Source organism: Argiope bruennichi, chromosome 4, assembly GCF_947563725.1.
Source record: "Argiope bruennichi chromosome 4, qqArgBrue1.1, whole genome shotgun sequence".
Taxonomy (NCBI): Eukaryota; Metazoa; Arthropoda; class Arachnida; order Araneae; family Araneidae; genus Argiope; species Argiope bruennichi.
In genome coordinates, this window is record NC_079154.1 from 18,236,414 (window position 1) to 18,260,141 (window position 23,728).

Below are 23,728 nucleotides of genomic sequence, written 5' to 3' on the forward strand. Positions count from 1 at the left end.
TGGTCTTCTTGTAACTTTCTCACTTAAAGGTGTTATCTCTCTCCATAGATTTGATTTGATGAATGCAATCCAGTAAAATTTTATCCAAAAGTATAATAAATTAACTCTGCACAATTTCATTTGTTGTTTGTTCGGAGTTCAAGACCCCAATACGAAAAAAACTAGTGAGAGTGGTCTTCTTGTAACTTTCTCACTTAAAGGTGTTATCTCTCTCCATAGATTTGATTTGATGAATGCAATCCAGTAAAATTTTATCCAAAAGTATAATAAATTAACTCTGCACAATTTCATTTGTTGTTTGTTCGGAGTTCAAGACCCCAATACGAAAAAAACTAGTGAGAGTGGTCTTCTTGTAACTTTCTCACTTAAAGGTGTTATCTCTCTCCATAGATTTGATTTGATGAATGCAATCCAGTAAAATTTTATCCAAAAGTATAATAAATTAACTCTGCACAATTTCATTTGTTGTTTGTTCGGAGTTCAAGACCCCAATACGAAAAAAACTAGTGAGAGTGGTCTTCTTGTAACTTTCTCACTTAAAGGTGTTATCTCTCTCCATAGATTTGATTTGATGAATGCAATCCAGTAAAATTTTATCCAAAAGTATAATAAATTAACTCTGCACAATTTCATTTGTTGTTTGTTCGGAGTTCAAGACCCCAATACGAAAAAAACTAGTGAGAGTGGTCTTCTTGTAACTTTCTCACTTAAAGGTGTTATCTCTCTCCATAGATTTGATTTGATGAATGCAATCCAGTAAAATTTTATCCAAAAGTATAATAAATTAACTCTGCACAATTTCATTTGTTGTTTGTTCGGAGTTCAAGACCCCAATACGAAAAAAACTAGTGAGAGTGGTCTTCTTGTAACTTTCTCACTTAAAGGTGTTATCTCTCTCCATAGAGCAGCATAAAATTGTGGACGCCTGATAAGTTCATGAATGCTCACATTTTTATTTTTAGTGTCCCGCACATTGTACCTCGTAACATAGTAAAGAGAACTGTTATTTATGAATTATTATACGCTCGTAACATATTAAAGAGTACTGTTATTTATTAATTATTATACGTTCATAATATAATGCTGTTATTTATGAATTATTATACGCATGCTATTTCGTGAAAAACAATAACGAAAGAGCCTATAAGCATGCGATTTTTGCGGATAATTTTTTGGGTGGAAGAGGAACTAATCGCATGCATCAGGAAATCGAATATACATTTTAGATGCCTTCCTTTCGATAAAATAAATCCACAATTTGGCACAGAACAATAATTGTATGCGAAAAATCGGTTGCCAAATTTTACTTATCTATGTCGTTGCGTTTTTGAATATTGCGTTACACGCATACGAAGGCACAGACCGACAGACACTCAACATCTGGATGGATCTGACTCAAATTTGATTGATCTAGATCTTAGACGCTAATTCTATGAACTAAATTTTATCCATCTAGCTCTTTAATTTGTATTCGAACAACAGGACAGGTAGACTTTCTCTGAATGAATTTCATTTAAAATTTGACAAAAATATAAAAATTTGGTGCAAGGATAATATACCAAATTTTATCCGACTAACTGAAAATGATAAACAGACAGACAGATAAAAATTCAAAACTGTATTTTTCGAATTCAGGGAGATTTAAAACATGGAGATTCTTAAAAATCTCGAGTTCGATTCATCATCTCAATATATACTGCCAAATTCTATGCGCCAAATGGCGAGACGACTATGTCGTTAATTTAAAGCTTTAGAATAGTACTTAATTAGTTATAATAATTGATTATTAAGATTGAGAGATCTAAAATATAATATCAGAATATGAAATAATGTTGCATATAAGATGTGAAAACTATACGACAAAAAAGTACATGCATTCAGCTTTTTATTCCTAAAATATAGGGGCCGCAGTGGCCTAGTGGTAAGGTCTCGGCCTCGGAACCGGAGGGTTTTAGGCTCGTGATGCGATTCCACCTAAGAGCCGTCATGTAAGCAGGTCTGGTACACGTTAAATCCGTCCGGGCCAAACGTTCTCCCACTGGTGTGGCGTGTGTGGAGAGGGGTGTGCCAGTTCAGGTGACGTCCTTGTCATCTGACCTCCGTTCAAAATGACGAGATACGCCCCAAAATAGCCCTAGTGTTGCTTTAAAGCGGGACGTTAATATAACTAAACTAAACTCCTAAAATATAGAACAAATAAATGCAGTCGAAACACGGCTACAATAGTTTTCAAATAAAATTGCAGCAAAGAAGAAAGCTGTTTAAAATTTAGAACATAGATGGCGCCATGACCTTAGAAAAATAGTATAATATTAGTAGATATAATTCGTTGCTTAACAAACATAATTCATTTCCGGATCTTACCTGTAATGCGATACACTCGTTAAACAAAAAAAAAAAAAAAAAAAAAAAAAAAAATCATGTAAAATGGGATAATGATTCCACGCCGAAAAAAATATTCAAACAAATTTATAATAAAATAATTTGTAATGCAGACTTTTTAATTTCTCATAAACGTAGTATACAGAACGTACAGTAATCGTCAAAAAATTCGAACCCGAGATGTTGGCGTATTTCCACTTTTTAGACCTACCTGAGTTCGGAAAACATAATTTTAATATGTCCGTCAATCTGTGAGAAAGATAACTCAAAATCGCTTTGATCTAGATGGTGGAAATTTGGTGGCATACGGAATTTAAAACCAAAATTGTATATTTCTATCAAATGTTGAACAAAATCTGTTCAGAGGAAGTCCATCCGTCCGGCTGTTCGAATATAAGTTAACAAGAAAACTACACAACGAAGACGGCTAGATAGATAAGATTCGGTACACAGATTGAACATCTATAGTGTAGACACCTACCAAATTGTGAGCCAAACCCAACGACGAGTTGACTGTCTGTCGGTCTGAATTTTCAAAAGCATGTAAACGTAATAAATCAAAAACACAATGATTTAAATATGTCAAATTTGGTACTGGATTTTGTGACTACAAGCGCAGTTTTATGTCAAATCTTTGTTCCAATTAATTGAAAAAACATGTCCAAAGCACAAATTCCATTTTCGGTGGATAAATCTTCCAAACTTCGATTCCGGGCTAGGAATTAATCACCAAAAAACTCGCCAAGGATGATACAATAGATTCAGTAATAATGCTGTATTCACGGCAAAGGTTAATATTTTCTAACTATTGTACGCCAATGACATGCAAGATGTTCTCTGGCATGACAAGTTTATTAGAGAGTACGCGATAAAGTTTTGAGGAACCAATACATCTGATTCTTTTTACAACAAACTTGTCTAAAGACTTTTAGTTTTGGCTACGCATCAGAATTTTCGGCGAAAATGAAGAGCAGCATTATTGTAAAATGAATTTGTAGCACGCATACCTATTGCCTGATTAGAATAATGCTTCCCTTATTAGTACAAGATATTGGGTGATATCTCCACTATGTTATTCGATATTCTGAATGTCGGCCAATATCGTGAAGATGTCATAACATGGTTGCTGGACAATTTGTGATAATAGGGTCTTGACATACGATGCAATCATTTCTCATGCTTTCAGCATCTCCTTTATTTCACTAGATTGTTGTTGTTCTACTCATATTATTATTTCTTCCACCCCGGACTAAATTTCATCCTAATCTTTTTTACTGTAACACAGAATGGGCTCCATATGGTCTTCGATAATTCAGGCTATGTTCTTTCATCAGCTCATCGATGTCGTTGCTATCCTCCTCTAGCTCTATAACTTTGGTCAGAAACTAAAAATTCGGTGACTGAAACTTGATAGACGCTTACTCAAATTCCTCGCAGTCGCTTTCGACAACGCTATCTGGCTGAAACTTCCTCCATACAGAAATAAGGACTGATACTCGAGATACTGACCAATTTTGCATATGACGTCAAGATGTCTTTTCATTGCTCTTTCTGTGAAACGTCGCTCGTTTTTCTAACACTTTCATTTGTTCGCTAAGCGAATCACTCGTTACGGTAAGTAACGAGCCTAAAGCCTAAATTCCTTTTCTGAAGACCATTAACCAAGCGAAATCTACTTTTTAATGTTTTTCCAGGATCAATCGCCACAAAGTATGACTTTTTTTTTTTTTTTTTTTTTCAAATTTGAGTTTCATTACTTAAAAAAAAGAAAAAGATTATTAAGATATTATTTGAAATCATTGATTTTTTAAATACATTTTTAGAACAAAATTTGTTTTTGGTTCGCGAATTCGGACAGATAGAAAACACTTGTTGGTATTTTTCAACAATCTTGTTTTTTCAGTGAATAATACAGCGAATAAAATGATACAGGTAGCGGTCTGAAAATTTCACCGCTTCTATAAAACAAGTACTGAGTTGGAATTCCAAAATTTTCAGTCAATTTTTTTTAAAAAAAATGAAAAACATGTTTTCAAATTTGCACTATTTCAAAATTTACTCGTGATCTAGTTAAGTTATCATTATGCTCAATAAATCATTTTGAAATCCTTTTAATATATACAACTTCTTAACTAAATTTTTCTAAAAATGTAATAAGTTTTTTTAATTTGAATTCAAGAAACCGGTACCAAAACGTCCAACACCTTTAATCTCTCATCCGGTAGCATATCCATATCCAGGTACAACTTTAGTGCAATTCGATTAGATTATGAGAAAAAAATCTGCATAATATCTCTGATCATGATCTTTAAATCCTCTAAATCTGCCTGATTAAGTTGTGAACTTTATAACAAAAATAATTTTAATAAAATTAAAATCGGCGTTATATTTACAGTAGATAGATTGGAAATTTCTGCCGAATTAGTAAGGAGGGCCATCCACTACAAAAGTTGGGAAGAGGGTTCAAATGTGCTTTTCACCATATTTCGCATATTATTGGAAAGATAACTCTAATTGCATGAACTATTGTCTCATTATAACAAACAATTTTTGTTTGTAAGGTTTTTCGATATCTCCCCTTGAGTTACTGTCCTCAGATGTATACGAAAGATACCGACAGACGGTCAACCATTTGACATATTTGGTTCACAATTTCACAAGATATCCACAGGTCTAGTGTTTATATTTTTGATACTAAACATGTGCACCAAATATTATCTGCCTAACTCTTTGCATTTCATAATTATCAAGTTAACATGTACCAGAACATTCAGCCAGCCAGACTTCCTCGGAATTGATTTCGTTCAAAATTTGGTTGTAAGTCCCCGTACCAAATTTCATCCGTCTTGTTCCAAACGTTTTTGGGTTATTGTGTTTACAATAATATATAGAGAGTGACATATATAATGCCAAAATTATGTATTTTTTTTTGGGGGGGGGGAGGAGGGGAGGACTCCTGAAAGTGAAATAATGAGATTCGTTAGAATCTCGAGATTTTTTTTTTTTTTTTATGATTACAAACTTTTTTTATATTTTGTATGCGAGAAAACACAAATATGTATCTTTCAGTGTAGGTTAATTACTTATCAAGCTTTGAAGCGTGGCACTCGTTTTTGAATCAAGTTTCCATAGAAACACTAAATGACATTGCTCTCTTTTTAAATGACGTCCCCTTTTGTCAAAATATAAGGTAATGCAATCCCTATACAGACCTCTCCCCTTTCCAAATGACCAGTCGTTTTTTTTTTTTTGACATAACGCTCTTCAAGAGCACGCATGCTCATCAACGGACAAATCAAAACGCCAAATGATGACGTAACGGCATCCGTTCGTGTGAATTGTTATTCTTGCGTGATGTCATAGATGAAAGGTTATGTAAAATCCTATTAATAAGCCTTTGTCCGTGACCATGGGGGTCTGTTGATATTATTATACGATTCAAAATCAACATTTGACGGAACGACAGTTTGGACAGTTCAGGCAATCTAGGCTCCCAATATGCACTGTAGTTTTCTATAGGCAAAAAAAAAAAAAATGTCTCTAAAGCAAGAATTAAATAGTTCATTAGGGTGTATGCTTGTATGGCTGTTCGTGCGGTTATCGTCACGAATAGCCTGACCAGCCCACCTTGTATGGCCAGGTTATAAAATGATGCTCCAGCAAGTGTTTGAGGGAGGGTGCCCAAGGGACATTATCCTCATTACTCATTATAAAGCACCTCATTTATTGATATCCTTGATCTTTTTAAATTATATTTCTAGTTGATTTTAAGGTGTATGTACACACTTAAAACTTCGAAAATCGTTCAAAATATCAAATATTTTTTTTATTGCTTAATAATGTTCTCTGATTCCTTAGCTTTCAAACGATACCAAGATGTTGCCAATATTCCAAATATTTCTTGAGTTATAATTATTTTTCTTGAGGTGCTTTCATTGAAAACTCTAGTTACGGTGTTTTTAAAACTCATTTTATGAAGAATGATATTTTTCCACTATGTTGCTTCATTCAAACAATAATAACTCAACAAGAAATGAACCAAACACAGTTATTTATATATCAAAATAATCTGTATGAAATAGAGGATGTTTTGTGCCTCAATCAAAGTTATATTTATAGAAATAAATTTTTAATAGTTGTTTAAAAGTTAAAATGACAGAAAAAATCTCCCTTTTTCTATTCATCGTTGATGAAAAAAATGGTTAAAAAAAACTATATATTTTTATAACTTGATTGAGGCAGACACATGAAGACTAATATTAGGCATAATTTCCAGCTGATTGTGTGTCTGTACAAATTAGAATTTAAGATATCTTGTTTCAAAAAATAGGCTAATTAGATCATTAAATATTATTTAATTAATTAATAATTAGTGTAATATGGTTTTTACTCACTGAAATGAGTTTAAACATACATTAATAACCTACTGTGAAAAAACTGGATTTTTAAAGTTAAAATTAAAAAATATTCTCCAAGTGTGTACGTACACCTTAAACAATTTTAAAATTTGAATGCTGTAAGGGATATATTGGCATAACCTATTATTTTTTGTAAAAGAATATTTTCCCTTTATTTTAAAATAGTTCATTTCGAACTTCTGCTAAAATAAAAAAAAATAAAAATAAAATAAATGTTGCTTCTTCCAAATCAAATATTCGAATCAAAGAATGTTTGACTGATGGTACAGCTTGATTTCGCTATTTTTATTGCCTAGAAGAATTTATCGTCATTTTATTAATTTTAATGGTGAATATGAGCGTTCGACACAGGACGTGATGATAAAAATGGATAAAAACAACGTCAAACCTAATACACATTTCAGAAAATTTTAATAACATTTATATATATATATATATATAAGTAAGAGATCTGCAGATTCCCCAATAAACAAAAATAAAACAATTTTCATTTAGCATCTAATTTTCGCTACTATTGCACCACGGATTGAAAACCACCTTCTCCAGGTGTGGATCCTAGATATTTTTGCAATCATATCACCCTCTATGACTGTGTGAGCTAGCAAGAAGTAACAGATATTCATTCAATAGCAGGAATATTTTTTTTAACGTTCCCACTTTGCATTTCGGCTTCAAAATAATTTCTATCGAAACGTTCTTGCTAGAAAAATTGTTCTTTTGTCTCACTAATAATGGAATCAAACAATAAAAAAAGCATCAAAAGATAATTATCAAATAATAAAATTCAGCTATGTATATCTGAGAAATTCTATATTGATATTTAAAACGAAAAAAATATATTAATAATATATGATAAAAATATATTATATATTATTTAAATATATTTATCTAGTAATATTCAATGAAATTAAAATGCAGCCCATTTCAAAAGCTACATTAAGATTACTTTAAAGCAGTGTTTATAATTCTAAATCGGGGTTATAAGATGGCACTTCAGTCGTCTCTTTTTTTAATTAAATATTAAATTGATTTATTTGGTGAAATATCACAAATTTTATGCATCTTTACTAATTATCTCATGAATCTACAAAATTCGATTAAAAAATAGAAGGTTAATTCATAAAATATGTATACAAGACAAAACCAATACCTGTTTCGCTAGTTTGAGAAAAAGTTTTATAAAGTTTTCAAAAATAGCATAAACAACTGCTTTAAGTAATCGAAATTTTAGCAAGCTTAAATCTATATCGACTCAAAAGTAAATTCAGTTTGAATTTTTAAATTTAGCGATTTGCTGTACTTGAAATAGTGCTTAATATATGCAAGAAAGGACGAAAAAAAAAACACATATTCATCTGCATCCTGACTGCATTCAGGCAACTGTGAAGAATTCATTTAGTGTTCCGATTTGGTATTACATGTCAGCAGACGGTATTGGTCGCCTTCATGTAAGCGATAGTGCACTAAATGCAAGAAAATACGTTGATACTATTCTACAACCAAAACAGATGCCTTCCATCAGTGATCTCTTTCTCCACAACACATTTATTTTTCAGCAGGAGTCAGTTCCTTGCCACACAGCAAAAATATCGAAAGTGCGGTTTAATCTAAAGAGTGGTAATTTTCGAAAGAGTACTGAATTATTATCATGGTCAAGAAACAGTCCTGATCTCAAACCTATTGGGAACTTATGGCACTGTTTGAAAACTTGTAAGAATGAGGCGTTCTTCAAATAAAAGAAAACTTATTGAGGCTATAATTTTTTTCTGACATCGTGTAATAATGAAGGAAGAAATTAAAAGTTTTCAGCTCAATGAAACATCGGTGTGAATCTACAATAAAAAATAAATAAATAAAGGCTACCCTACTAAGTACTGATAATTCACTGCAGTCATCATCATTTAATATATCCCTATAATTATAGCCGCCCAAGTTTTTTTTGCATTGCAAATATTAGAATTTTGTTTTTGTATTGAAATTAGTATTAAATTCTTTTTAAAATGATTTGCAAGGTTTTGAATTTTGTGAAATGTAACATTTTTATAAGCATATAAAGTTAGAAAACAAAAATTTTCAAAAATATCCACAGTTTTGGCCACCACTGTATATATTAACTAATCTATGTATATTTAACCATTACTAGTTTGGGTTGAATCTTTGCTGTTGAGCCGTCAATATTAATTCTTTCAAAATTTAAGTTCCTTATTTGCAAAATAAAAACAGCTCTGCAGAAAAATGTTTTTTAATGCGAAGTAAATTTCATACATAATTTACACATTTATATTTTTAAAACATGCAAAAAGTCACTTGAAACAGAAGTTCTAACCAGAAATTGATATGAACAACACAATATTACAAAGAAACATCTTTAAAACTTGAAATGAATGCAAACAATTCGAACCTGTTTTATTTTCAAAAAACAAACAAACAAACATCAACATTCATCTTCATATGTTATGGTTGCAGAGCAATTATCTGTCGCAGAATTTCATCCAATATTATATCCACATTTATATTCTGTTTTGCAGAACATTCTTCATAATTTCTCGCAAAATGAAGTTGCGTTGTAAGCAATCCATAGTGGTAATCGAAATGGTCAGGGAAAATACGTCTGTCGAGATCTATCTTGTTTCCCACTATCATAAAATAAGGTAATCCTTCGACATAAATGCCTTGGGCTAGGTTGTGAATTTCATCAACAATATCGACGAAACTTGATTTGTCGACTACACTACAGATGAAAACAAGAACAGCGAAATGATGTATCGCTCTAAAATAACGAGGGGGGAATTCACGAGGTAAATCTTCTGGAGGTGGAACAACGTAAGATCTCATAATTAGGTCACCAGTTCCATTTATTTCTCGAGTATCTAAGTTAATATTAGCCACGTAGTCATATTGACTTGCGATTTCTTCTTCAAAGGGACCTTCATTCATGGCTCCAAAACGATATGCAAGTGTTTTCTTTCCTGCTCTCGAGTAACCGATTATAGCTATGGAAGCACGTCGTTCCCTTCGGCGAGTCTTGGTTCGTATCTCGGGATTCAGGAGTCGAACATTCTGTCTTGGTATGTTCTGTCTTTGTGCGTAACCTCTGTATGGATTCATCTTGTTTGTCTAAGCTGAAGACAGAGATGGCCAAATCAGATTCTTTCAGATGAAGCAAATCAGTATTTCTTGCACACTAATTGGGCAATATTCTTTCGAACACAAGAAAGTCAAAATGATAATGCCATGACTTTATAAATTCAGAGATTTGATTGATTTCTTGTATTAAGCAGTGTTAAGAAGAGGCAAACTATTGCGTGTGGGCCGCGGTGGCCTGGTGACAAAGTATCGTTATCGTCATCTGACCGCGGTTCAAAATTATGAGGTCCGTCCTAATTTAGCCTTAATATTGCTTTAAAACGGCGCGTTAATACAACTAAACTAAACTAACCAAAATGTTGCACGCAATGGAAGGCCACGCATACTTCAGAAAGATTATGTGACTGCAATGGGACAATGGCAAATAGTTGTCCTGATGAGATAACCATTTACTATTGCCCCATTGGGGTCACGTGATGTTCCTGATGAAGGTGTGACCCTCCATTGAGGGTAATAGTTGGCCTCGTGTGAACGCTTTTTTAAATTTACCTAAGAGTTAATCGAACATCATCCAAAGTGCCATCATTTAATAAAAATCGAATCAAAAATGCATAGTTTGAATTTTTCAATATATTATACTAGCAGACCCGGCCACTCGTTGCTGTGGCTAAGGTTTTTGTAATATTACATAGTAGTAAACTATTCAAGGGAAACGGTAGGAGAACACCAGTCATGGGGACCACCATGCTTTTTTACACAGATGCCATTTGTAAAAAAAAACATGGGGACCTCCATGATTGATTTTCTACTACCGTTGATATTGAGCAAAAATCAATACAAAAAAAATAAATTTAAATTTCTTTATTTTTTGTTTTCAAGTTTGTAACAAATGAGTACATTACAAAGTTGTTAGTAAAAAACACATAACACTTAAACTTATAAATGAGGTAGGTAGGGCAGATAGTTTTAAATCTTTTATTAATGTTTATTAATAAAAGATTTAAAACTATCTTAATGTTTATTATTTTGAATTATAAATACTTTTAATTTCAATTTAATTTAGCCCTAATCGGTGCACAATATTTTTGGTTAACCTGTCTTTAGCTAACTCAAATAGATTTGACGGTTTTCCTACACGTGAACATTCAACATATAGTTGCCCATGAAAAAAACATGGATTTTCCAAATCTAAACCACAAATGGACATTGTTTGGCCTTGAGACTTATTTATAGACATGGCAAAAGCTAAACGAATTGGAAACTGTAACCTTTTGAAGGGTATCTTAGATTCTGGTGGTATCATCGGAACACGTGGCAACAGGACCACTTCTCCTTTAAACTTTCCAGTTAAAATGGTAGCTTCAAGTATATTTCCGGTGATCTTTTTGATGACTAAACGCGTACCGTTGCATAATCGAGATGGATTGAAATTACGCAGGAGAATAATAGGTGAACCAATCTTTAATCGAAGGTTATATGGTTAATTTCGTCAACATCAACATTTTTGGCTGCCAAAATAGCCCGATAACTGAGCCAGTTATGATTCAAGTAATTACTCTGTATATCCGGAAAAATACTCTGAATCAATTCATTTTTCCCTCAAGAACAGTGCAGAAATTGTCTGGCAGTTTAATGCATTGCGTATTTGGTTGCAGTTCTATTTTACCGTTCCCAATATCTAGTAATTATTCAGAAAATATTTGTGCAGATGGATCATTTTGCAATTGTACGCGCATGTTTATGGCCAATCGAAGTGTTTCAACACTTCGCCATAAGAATGATTGTTTTAGACATGCATTTTAATTAAAGATTGTTGAACAATGAAGCACTAATAATTAAAAAGCAAGAAGAATTGCACTGTATTACTTTTACTATAATATGAATTCAATTTATACGTCAGTCTAAATAACACGTGGTCGGCTATGCTAATACCAAAAATTGAAAAAGTAAGAACAATTGAATTTCATTGTATTGCGTTTACTACGAAATAAATTTAACTTATACTTTAGCCTCAGCAACACGTGGTGGTTATGCCATTAAATTGTAGCTTATGTGAAACGTTGGTACTTTTAACACAGCGCCATCTGTTAGAATACTTACTCAATCCAGTCAACAGATACCGCCATCTGTTAGAATCGCTTGGAGCTAACAGATAATTGTGACTGTCAAATAATGAACAAATAATTTGTTCCTTCTTAAAACCTTCCTTCTTAGTATAAACCCTTTATGATGTATAATAAATCCTCTAACTTCAGTGATACCGATTCTGGCTTCCTCAGCTTAAAGGAAAGATTTTTTTTTAAAAAAAAGTTCTATATTCCACACATGAAGTTGCCATGAGATTTATTCCGTCATTGATACATTTGTCTGTTGCAATAATTCAGAATTCATTTACAAAATGAAATCAGTTTCAGAAACATTTATTAAATAATGATAAGCATTGTAGCTGAAGTGAATGATAACTGAGTTGATGATAGCTGACATAACTTGATACGTACATACAGTTTATTAGTAAAGAAATGAAAAACTGAAACGATTATTGTAACCATTTTTTATTATCATATCTTCAATAATTTATATAAAAAAGATTAAATTTCATTTAGCATACAAATGAGTTAATATTTTTTTATTATCCGATTAGAGGAACTTATTATTGGCTCGTTCACTTACCTTTTTTACGATATGCTTAACAAAAGAAATAAAATCATTTAATTGAAAATTCAATGAAGGTAACAAATGTTATTGCCGTACAACATTTTTCTTAGTAAACAGTCAAATAAAGAATCGGAATTCATTCAAAACGAAAAGTAATAATTATCCGTGTGCACCTCCAAGTATTTTTCCAAACTTCTTTAAAATTAAAAAAAGCAGAATTTTAGTATGTTATATTAATCAGTGATCCGTTAAAACGTTTGTAATTAATCATTTTCAAATAAAATATCTTATTTCTGAGAATTGCCACCGTGCACAGTAATACAAAATTCAAACATAAGATCGTGATACTTTATCCGTTGCAACGTATCAAATTTATTGTATGCATTAAAAAATAATTGTGGAAAATGATATCTTATTCCTGAGAAACGTTTTCGGATAGGATCATAAATAATTCGAACATTCGGATTCGAAACGTAACGCAAATGCGTGAGTTTTTCTACACCAGTTGGGGTAACGCTATGCAGATTAGAAATTTTTAATTTCCTTTATTCTGTTTTATATTAATTCAAAAGTACTTAAGAATGAACATTAAAAAAATAAATAGAATCGTTTTAAATAATCAGCCGAAAAATCTTAAGCCTAGCCTCATGACTGTTGGGAAAAAAAAAACTGAAGCCGTACTCATTTCGCGGTGGGGAAAATGAAACGATTTTTTTCGGCGGGAAAGTTAGTTTTTAATTAATAATTAAAATTCTAATTAAAAATTCAAAAAAGGGCTATTCTATCTTTTAAGTTAGATCAAACTGCACACGGTGTGCAAATTTGATTAAAATCGGTGAAGTAGTTTAGGAGTCCATCGCAGACAAACAACGTGATACGTAATTTATATATATTAAGATAAGATTGGCGGTGGGGAAAATGAAACGATTTTTTTGGCGGGAAAGTTAGTTTTTAATTAATAATTAAAATTCTAATTAAAAATTCAAAAAAAGGGCTATCCTATCTTTTAAGTTAGATCAAACTGCACACGGTGTGCAAATTTGATTAAAATCGGTGAAGTAGTTTAGGAGTCCATCGCGGACAAACAACGTGACACGTAATTTATATATATTAAGATAAGATTGGCGGTGGGGAAAATGAAACGATTTTTTTGGCGGGAAAGTTAGTTTTTAATTAATAATTAAAATTCTAATTAAAAATTCAAAAAAAGGGCTATCCTATCTTTTAAGTTAGATCAAACTGCACACGGTGTGCAAATTTGATTAAAATCGGTGAAGTAGTTTAGGAGTCCATCGCGGACAAACAACGTGACACGTAATTTATATATATTAAGATAAGATTGGCGGTGGGGAAAATGAAACGATTTTTTTGGCGGGAAAGTTAGTTTTTAATTAATAATTAAAATTCTAATTAAAAATTCAAAAAAAGGGCTATCCTATCTTTTAAGTTAGATCAAACTGCACACGGTGTGCAAATTTGATTAAAATCGGTGAAGTAGTTTAGGAGTCCATCGCGGACAAACAACGTGACACGTAATTTATATATATTAAGATTTAGATAACTCAATTTACTTTTATTAGTTTAGAATTTTTTTTTTATTAATTAGCTTAGTATATATTTTTTGACATTCCCAAACTTCTACAATGCAAAATTGCTGCAATGGTCAAAAAGCATCCTCATAAATAATTTATCAAGAAAAACACTTCGACTTCGAATGCGCTTTAAGTGTGATGAGACCAATCTTCAGAAGCTTCATCACTGTGTCTTGAGATAGGCTCATTGTTTATTTCGTGAAACTCGACTGCTATTTACTTTAAGCTTTTAGTATGAGCAGATTTCTCTTCAAAAACGTGCTAACTATTCAAAATGCGTTTTAAATTCGAAATATTGTGAATTCATCAGGTGAAGATCACAGGAAGGAACGTGAAGATAAACAGAATCCAAATATCACATAATGTTATGATATTTCTGGAAAAAATTTTAAAAGCAACTCAAACTTACGTCGGCCTTAAAGAAAATAAACACAGTGTATCATATGAATTATCGCAATCGTAACAAAATTTATTGTGCCCTAATTGTTCAGATTTCTTCTTTTAAAAAATGGAAACATTTCTAAAATCCATTGGAAAAAAAAAACCTTCCCTATGATAATAACCATAAACAGAGTGCTCATTTATAGTTTCCATTTCTTACTAAGCTTCAGCATAAATATCACTCGTTTTCTCCATTTAAATCTGAGCATGCGTAGAAAAACTTATTTCAATTCAGAAAACTTTTAAGTCCGTTAACATTGCATTATCGTTCTCTCGTCAACAGCTTCTCCAATCTTCATTCACAGGAATAGCATTGAACATTAATCCTTTTGAACTGACTTTCAAAATCAGAGCATCCGAATTGTTACATTTTAATTGCTATTTTTAATTTTTTTTAATACTATTGTTTTACTTTCTGTGTTTGTATGTGCTTTGCGTTAATACTTTTAAATTTACTTTGTCCAAATTAATTTTTTTCCTCTAAAAATTAAAATTCATTTCTATCCCTTCAACCTGAAGGCGTTTCTTTTGACTAAAAAGAAAGAGATGTATGTGATCTAATCTAATGTAATATGCTGTCAGTTTATTTATTTAAAGTACGGAGTAGTAACTTTTACAATAAGTCGAAGTTTGACATCGTTGTTATTTACACAAGAAAAATAATGTTAAATCGAATAGGGAAATACCATGATGATGTTAATAGAAATTTGATTATTTTAGTTAATTAAAAGTAAATCAGTTAAATGGTTCATCTAAGTGATTCAAATTCTAAATTAAATTTAAACTAAATATAGACGCTATAATTCGATGCAAAATTGCATTGAATCCAAAAAAAGGTTTCTTCAGGAATTTTAGTTAAATAAAAACGAACACAAATTCTCAAAATAGATATCATCTCATCTTATTAGATGATGAAACAGTTTAAAAGTTAATGCACTGATTTGAAGTCATATGAGGAGTACTTGCCGTCTGGTTTAGTAATTTTACAGTATAATCTATTGATGTGAGAAATAAATAAGTCGATATCCCATTCTCGATGCCACATCAAAGTGAGGCTGCTTGGCTAACGCTGAATATTCGAATGAATTTGATCGTTGGTGAATATTCGATCGAATCGAATTTTGATTCTGAGGCAGAGACCTTACCACAAGGCTATCGTGGCTTTATGTTCACGGAAATTCAAGATGCACATTAGATTTTCGTTATTTAAAAACTCAAGAGATTGATTCGAATCGATACATTCGATATTGGATATTCAAGAATTTAAGATAATCAATCGAATCAGTCTCATTTCTGAACTGACTTTATCACAAGATTATCGTAGCTCGGTGCTCATGAGAACTCAGGATATACGAATGATATTAAATATTCAAGAATTCAAGAGATTGATTCGAATCGATACATTCGATATTCAAGAATTTAAGATGTTCGGTCGAATCGGTCTCACTACTGAAGCAGAGACGTTATTACAAGATTACTGTGACTTCATTCTCATGAAAACTAAAAATGGTCTTGTATTTCTATCAGCAATTCAGCAGCTACTATTATGCAATATCTACATAATAGTAACTGTGGTTTAGGGATATTTTAAATTCTTGATTTGTTCCTCTGGAACTGCCTTTATGCATCTAATTTGCAAAGGCTATAGGTAATATTCCTGCAAGCATCTATCGCCTTGAAATTGTGTTAGTGGAGTCCTTTTTTTTTGTTTCTAATGGCTCTTGTCTAGACAAGTCCACTGACTTTCAGAAGTCAATTGTGGTTTAAACCAAGGATACGTCTATTGTTTTTTCAGTAGAGCCATCTAGGACAAAGAGAACGACTCAGCTACATACACGTCACAACCCTTTTTACGGGGCGGACTTCATTCATACATTTCATTCACGAGATCGTAATTTAGATCTGAAACAGAGAACGATCACTCCTGATCCAATACCTCCAGTGGTATTACTCTTGACATGGTGGACTTTGTGATCACGACAGGTTTATACGCGTGTCAGCCACACACGCGGGGAATCATCGGCCGGCGGGGTTCGAACTCGCAACCCAAGGGACGCGAATCCAGCGCCCTACCAACCAGGTTATCCCTACCTGGGGTTCTTATTTGGCAAGGTTATGATATTTGGGCAATTTTTCCTTCATATTAGTGTACGAAATCATGGCAATGAAATCATTTTTGCCGGGAGCGCAGTGATCTTGATAGTAGCTGATCAGAAAGTGCCAAAAGAAACTGGATTGAGATTTACTGAAATTTTCAGAACTCATGTACAGAAAGTCTGATTTATAAATAAATTTGCTATTGGATATAAACACATATCAATATCTTTATATCTAGAATCGGTTTTAGAGATAACAACTCAGATTATTTGGTTTGTTTCAAATTTCCTGGTCTGAAATAATGTAAAGAAAATAGAATAATCTTAATATTTATATAAAGATATTAAAATATAATAGCTCTTACTGAAATAGTTGCTTCCAGGGACATAGTTAAATAGATGTGAAAGGTAGAGAGTCAATGCATCTTGGTTGCACTTCGGAAATGGGAAAAAAATCAGATAAACCGAAAAATAGTTTAAAAACGAAGAAAGAACTCATTCAAAAACTAAATAAATAAATAAAAAATGAAATATTCTTTCTAGATCTGATGCTGTCATCCTACTGCACGCATTACAATCATTTCCTTTTCTCTACTTCTATGGGCAGATAGATAGATTGATAGATTTATTAATAAATTCAATAAGATTTTGCGTTCGCATAAGCGTTCGTTTTTATGTATAAATTTTTATGATTTAAATTGCCCTAATCTGGCAAATCAAAACTGCACTGGAGGACAAGTTTTACTCTTCTCTGATTGGGTATCGAAAAAAAAAAAATATTTGAATTTATTTGAAAAGCAATTAATTAAAAATAAATTAATAAATGAGATGTCAAAAAAAATTCTTTATAATGACAATCGTTTGCTTTTTTTTTTCCCCTTCTTTATATTATCGTTTGCTCTTTTCGTCGGTAGAAATATTTTTTTCTAAGATTACTAGAAACCATACTAAAGAAAAATACATGCTAAAAATTATCGACAACTATAAAACATTAAATAAAAAAATATTCAAACAATTTTAAAATTTGGATTTCTAGGTGCATCAAGTCATCATTATGCTTAACTGTGGGACAAATTTCATGACTGAAAATGCAATAGACTTGTCTGTATATTGCCGACATTCAAACAGACAAATAAATGCATAAACACTTTCTTTTTAATTTTAGATTTGTGATATTGAATGCTACTCAATAAAAATTTCTTTTATTCAATACAAAAAAAAAAAAAAAAAATAGTGTACTTTAGTAAGAAAGTAAAACGTTAGCTTAAAAGAACAATAATATGAAGTATTGCGTATAAAACCTCATTGCCTGTTTCCCACATTAAACGTTAGTTATAAACGCCATAATATTAATAAATCTCTTTAAAAGCATACTTTTAACAACAACAAAAAAAACAATTATGGAAAAGTAAGTCGAATCTTCATAACTCTGTAATCAACAATGGAAAAAAATCCAGGATGAAATAAATAACAACAAGGAAGACAATTTTAATTTCGTTTACGATATTAAAAACGTTTTAAAATATAATTAAAACATTTTTAAAAAGTTAATTAAATCTATACTAAAAAAAATTATGTCGAAAGCTGATATAATTGAAAAGATATTTTTTTAAACTTTAAAATGGTGTTAAAAATATTTTTGTGCTGCAGTAATTTTGGAAGTTATGGTGGCGAAAACTTCAAAAATTTTCTTAATTTTTAATTAAATAAAATTCCAAGAGTAATTTTTTAAAAATCGCTCCGAGGTGCACGTTTTACTTCCCAAAGTATATGTGTGCCCAAATTTAGAACACGAGAACTTTATGAACTGAGAACTGTAGATATGTAGAGTACCAAAGCATATGTACACAATACAAGTGTAAGGCTATGTACCGGGTGTCCCATAAATTTGTAAATACTTTAAAAATTCAAAAAAATTGAAGGACTGGGTATATTTGAATGCGGTTTGCGAAACTATTATTCTCATGAAGGGGGGGGGGGTTGACACAGAAAAAAAAATAATTCAAAAATTTGTCAACAGAGGGCGCTGAACACAAGCAAATTAGTGGAAATATGCAAATTAAAGTCTTATGAAAGGCAGAGTGAGCGATTGACACATCATTTCTAAAGGTTTGCATAAAGTTTATATTAAGATGTTGACACTGGTGGATAAAGCACTATTGGTAAAGTTGTTTTATGCCAGCAACGAATCGGCGGCTGAAGCGTTACGAAAGTTTAGGACCCAGAAAAGATTGAAGAAAGGTTCAGGTCCGATCACTCCTGCTGGACTTGTTTCCCTAGTACGCCGTTTCGAAGAAACTGTAAGTTTGTGTCATCGGCCACGCAGTGGTGCACCTCGTTTAACAACAGTCCCTACCCCCGATGTCTCTTCGCAAATGGACACGCTAAGGGAACAGTCTACAAGTGCAGTCAGTAGCGCACGAGAAGTGGCACGAATAACTGGTATACCAAAGACTTCGGTGTACCGTATCCTTCATGGTGTATTGCAATTGTACCCATACAAATTGCAATCGCTATATCAGCTCTTACCAAATGATACAGCTAAGAGATTGGAATTCTCAAATTGGGCTTTGGTGAAAATTGAAGATGATCCGCGATGGCTGCTGAAAATATTGTGGACAGATGAGGCTCATTTTGTTTTGCATGGAGCAGTTAATACCCATAACTGTAGAATATGGGCACATGAGAATCCACATGCTTACACTGAGAAGCCCTTGCACTCACCACGGGTTACTGTTTGGTGTGGTTTCACTGCATCCATTATTGTAGGCCCTTTTTTCTTTGAAAAGCCCTGTAAAAAAGCAGGATGGAAGACATGTTCAGTTAATGGAACAAGTTACTTGGAAATGTTATAGAAGGAAGTGATACCGTCCTTATTGAAACACGATGTCCTTGACACAGTGACATTCATGCAAGACGGGGCACCTCCTCACATCGACACCGAAGTGAAGGCATTTTTGAGAAGAACTTTTACTGAAGAACGGATAATCAGCCGTCACTTTACACATGAATGGCCCCCACGCTCACCAGATTTAACAACCCTTGATTTTTGGCTATGGTGTTACCTTGTCTCGGGTGTACCGTCATAGGCCAACTTCGTTAGTGCAGCTAAAGGAAGCCATTCGCCAAGAAATCTCATGCATTCATCCGGATATGCTGTATGATGCCGTTACCAGTGTTGTCTCCCGCTTCCAAACTGTTATTTGTGGTGATGGCGGACACATAGAACAAGTACTGTAGTACTGGTGTGATACGCATGTAAACAATTGCTTGCATGCAAATAAAAGTATTTTTCCTGTAGAATTGTATGTTTTGCTTGTGTTTAGAGCCCTCTACCGACAAATTTTTAAACTATTTTTTTTATATGAAAAAAAATTTCCCTTCATGAGAATAAGGGTTTCGCAAACCGCATTAAAATATACTCATTCCTTCAATTTTTATGAATTTTTAAAGTATTTACAAATTTATGGGACACCCGGTATATGTACATAGCCTTACACATAATCATCTTTATTATTAATAGACATTAAACATTAATAAGTTCATGGAATATATTTTAATTATATAATCAGCAATTTTTTCCATTAAAAATATGAGGAAAATTGCATTGAAATTTTATATTTTATATTACATATAAAATCATTTTTAAAAGTTTACTTTTAATCTGAGTTTTATATACTTCATGTAATTTGTAAAGGAAAGGTTTCATGTTTATCCTTGCTGACAAATATTTCTGTTGTATCCGTGACAATAAGTGTCCTCGAATGTGTCCCTTTTGTTCATTAAAACTTTTAACTAGTTACTCATGGTCTATAAAGTAACAAATCTAGTCATAAATATCTATCAATCTTAGGAATGTAAAGATCTATTGCTGCCTTCGAAGACCTAGGATGGGTCGAACTTTCCAGTGAAATGTCGGTGAATGCATGGACATCAAAAGCCAGCGAGTTGATAGATTATAATATGCATGCCATAGAAATCGTGCTATTGAAAGGATTCCAACTGACCACAAGTTCCCACGTACGATCTCAATTAAGGCAAATCGCAAGCCATGAGAGCAAGACTTATTGCAGCTTGTCAATTGTGACCATTTATTTAATGTAATAAAAACTACAGTGAGCAGCAACAAAGTATTTAATACTTCATTGCAAAAAGATACATCTTAGGGAGCTTTAAATTAAATTTTAAAGATGGGGAATAAATAAATATCTTTTATTCAAATACAATACAATTTAATTTCCCTCTATTGGCTATTGTATACGCATGCGCGAAAAGGCACTGTCAAATTACCGATCTTTAAATTTTTTTATTCGAATACTACGTACTTTGGACATTTTTTTTTTGGGGGGGGGGCTTCTTCACAGCTTGGCGAAATTCCTTCAAAGTTTTGATTTCTCGTATACGAATAATACAAAGAGAGAGTACTGTATTTTATCAAAAAATTCAAACTCGAAATTTTGATGAATATCTAAGCTTTAGATCTCTCCGACCTTGAAAAACACATTTTTGATATTGTATCTGTTTGTCTGTCCATCTATCTATCTGTGAACATGATAACTCATAAACGGTTTGAGCTATATTAAAAAACATTCTGAAAAAAATTATGAAATTCGGTATATGAACTTTAGACCAACTTTATAAATTTCTATTAAAATTTGAAAGAAATGCATTCAGAGGAAGTTTGTGGGTCAGTAATTTGAATATAAAAGAAGTCAATTACTACAAAACGTTAAGAGCTAGGCAGATAAAATTTAGTATATAGTTTTAGTATCTAAAGGATAAATTTTAATCAGATTTTGAACAAAATCTGTTAAAGAATTTACTTTATACCAGTCTGTAATTTTTCATGCATTTGAAAACAATACTTCTTGAATGTAATGGTGCTTAAATCAATAAAATTCAATTTTTAATCTTATGAATTCAATTGTAGTTCTTTATCAAATTTCAATTTCCTTTAATTGGAAAACAGTCGCCAAAAATACATATTGGCATGAGTATGGTATTTGGTATGAATTAAATCTAGTAAAAAGGCTAGATTCGTGCCAAAGATTCAGATTTCGTAACTATTAGTGCAACTATTATTTCGTACATATTACTGCAATTTCGTAACTAATGCAACATGCCAATGCCAAGCAAGGCATTCGTTACCTTATCGTGTTCTAAATTTTTACATGGTGGCAAGGTGATAAGATCGGGAGAGTGTTCAAGAAAGTTTTGAGAAGACCACTCTCGCTAGGTTTTTTTTTTTTTTTTTCTCCCTATATCCAAAGATCGTGTTGCATTCATAAGAGAGAAAACTTCTTGAAATCGAATTATAACACCGTTTCTTTCTACTATTTACATATAATAACGTGTGACAACATCAAGTTTCCGGTAACTTCAATTCTCCGACAGCGGTGCGGCTGGAAAAAGACCTTGACTGAACGGGATCATGGACGGCTGGAAAGAATCGTTATACAAGATAGACGTTCAACACTTCCTGAAATTGCTGCGGATTTAAATGCAGGCCAATCAACAAGTATCAGCGTACACACTGTGCAACATACCCTAATTGATATGGACGTTCGAAGCCGCAGACCGTCTCATGTACCATTGTTGACTCAGCGGCACAAAGCTCTGCGCCTTGTCATGCTCGGCAACACCGTCATTGGATTCCTAATGATTGCAGAAATGTTGTCTGGTTTGATGAGTTTCGTTTCCACTTGTATCGGACGGATGGCCGTGTTCGGGTGTGGAGAAAACCCCATGTATCCATGGATCCCTCATGCCTACAAAGAATTGTTAAATTGGTGGAGGCTCTGTGATGATATGGGTCGTGTGCAATTGGCATGAAATGGGACCGTTGATACGTCTAGACTCGACCATGACAGCCAGCGGAGCTTTAATATCCTTTCTGACCACCTGCGTCTATTCATGTCCTGTATATCCTGTATACATTGTGATGGACATGGACAATTCTAACAGGATAATGCGCCTCCCCACAGGTCTACAGTAGCTACCGAGGACCACTACCGGCTTGAGGAACACTCTTCTGAATTTCGTTCATTCTCTTGGCCACCTAATCCCCCCGACATGAACATTATCGAGCATATCTGGAATGTTTTGCAACGTACTGTCTTAGGCTATCTCCACAACGAAAGAACTCCTATGGCTTTGTGGACTGCCCAACCTGAACATGGTGTGAACTGTCTACAGAATATCCTCACAAATTAATTGAATCCATAACACACCTTGTTTCCTCACTTCTGCGTGCTCGTGGGATCTCTACACGATATCAAATGTGTGTACCAGTTTTTCTGGCACTTCAGTGTAGTTTTATATAATATACAATACTGAAGCATAGATTTATAAATGATTGAAAAGGGGGTTTAAAACATTTTCAAGATCAAACATTCATCATTCCTTCGAAAATTTCCTCGATTTGGAAAACAAATAAATAAATTTAGCTTAGTAATTAATTTTTTGAAAACAATTTCTGGGAGTAAAATTCATTTACAATAGTCTTATCATATTTAAATTTAATTCCATTTTTAGTAATCGATGTGTTTTTTGATAATTTTTACTTATAAATGAAGAAAAATCTAAAAGAGTACATTTTAAATATATTACATGGTTAGTGTTTATAAATAATATAATTACTGAGTAAACGTAATGAAATAAATAGGAAACTGATATTTACATTCGAAAAAGTGCTGCTATTTTCCACGCATTTTATAATTCATAAATGTGTGAAATTTAGTAGATTCAATTAGGCTTTTTAAGTTTATTTATTCAGCAAATAGACTAATGAAGTTTTTTCATCTATTTATGTTTATACTTAAAAATTTTAAAAGTAATATTTAATATATATTTTCCTCAGTATTGAAATAGTGTAAAATTTAATAATTTTATAATATTATGCAATAATTTTTATGATATAGAAAATTGTTATATCATACTGTATAATATTATATACTATTATTATAATTTTGTATGGTATTAAAAAATATTGTACAATTATTGAAATTCTAAAACTTATTAGACTCTTCTTATTAGAATATAGAATCAGAAGAATATA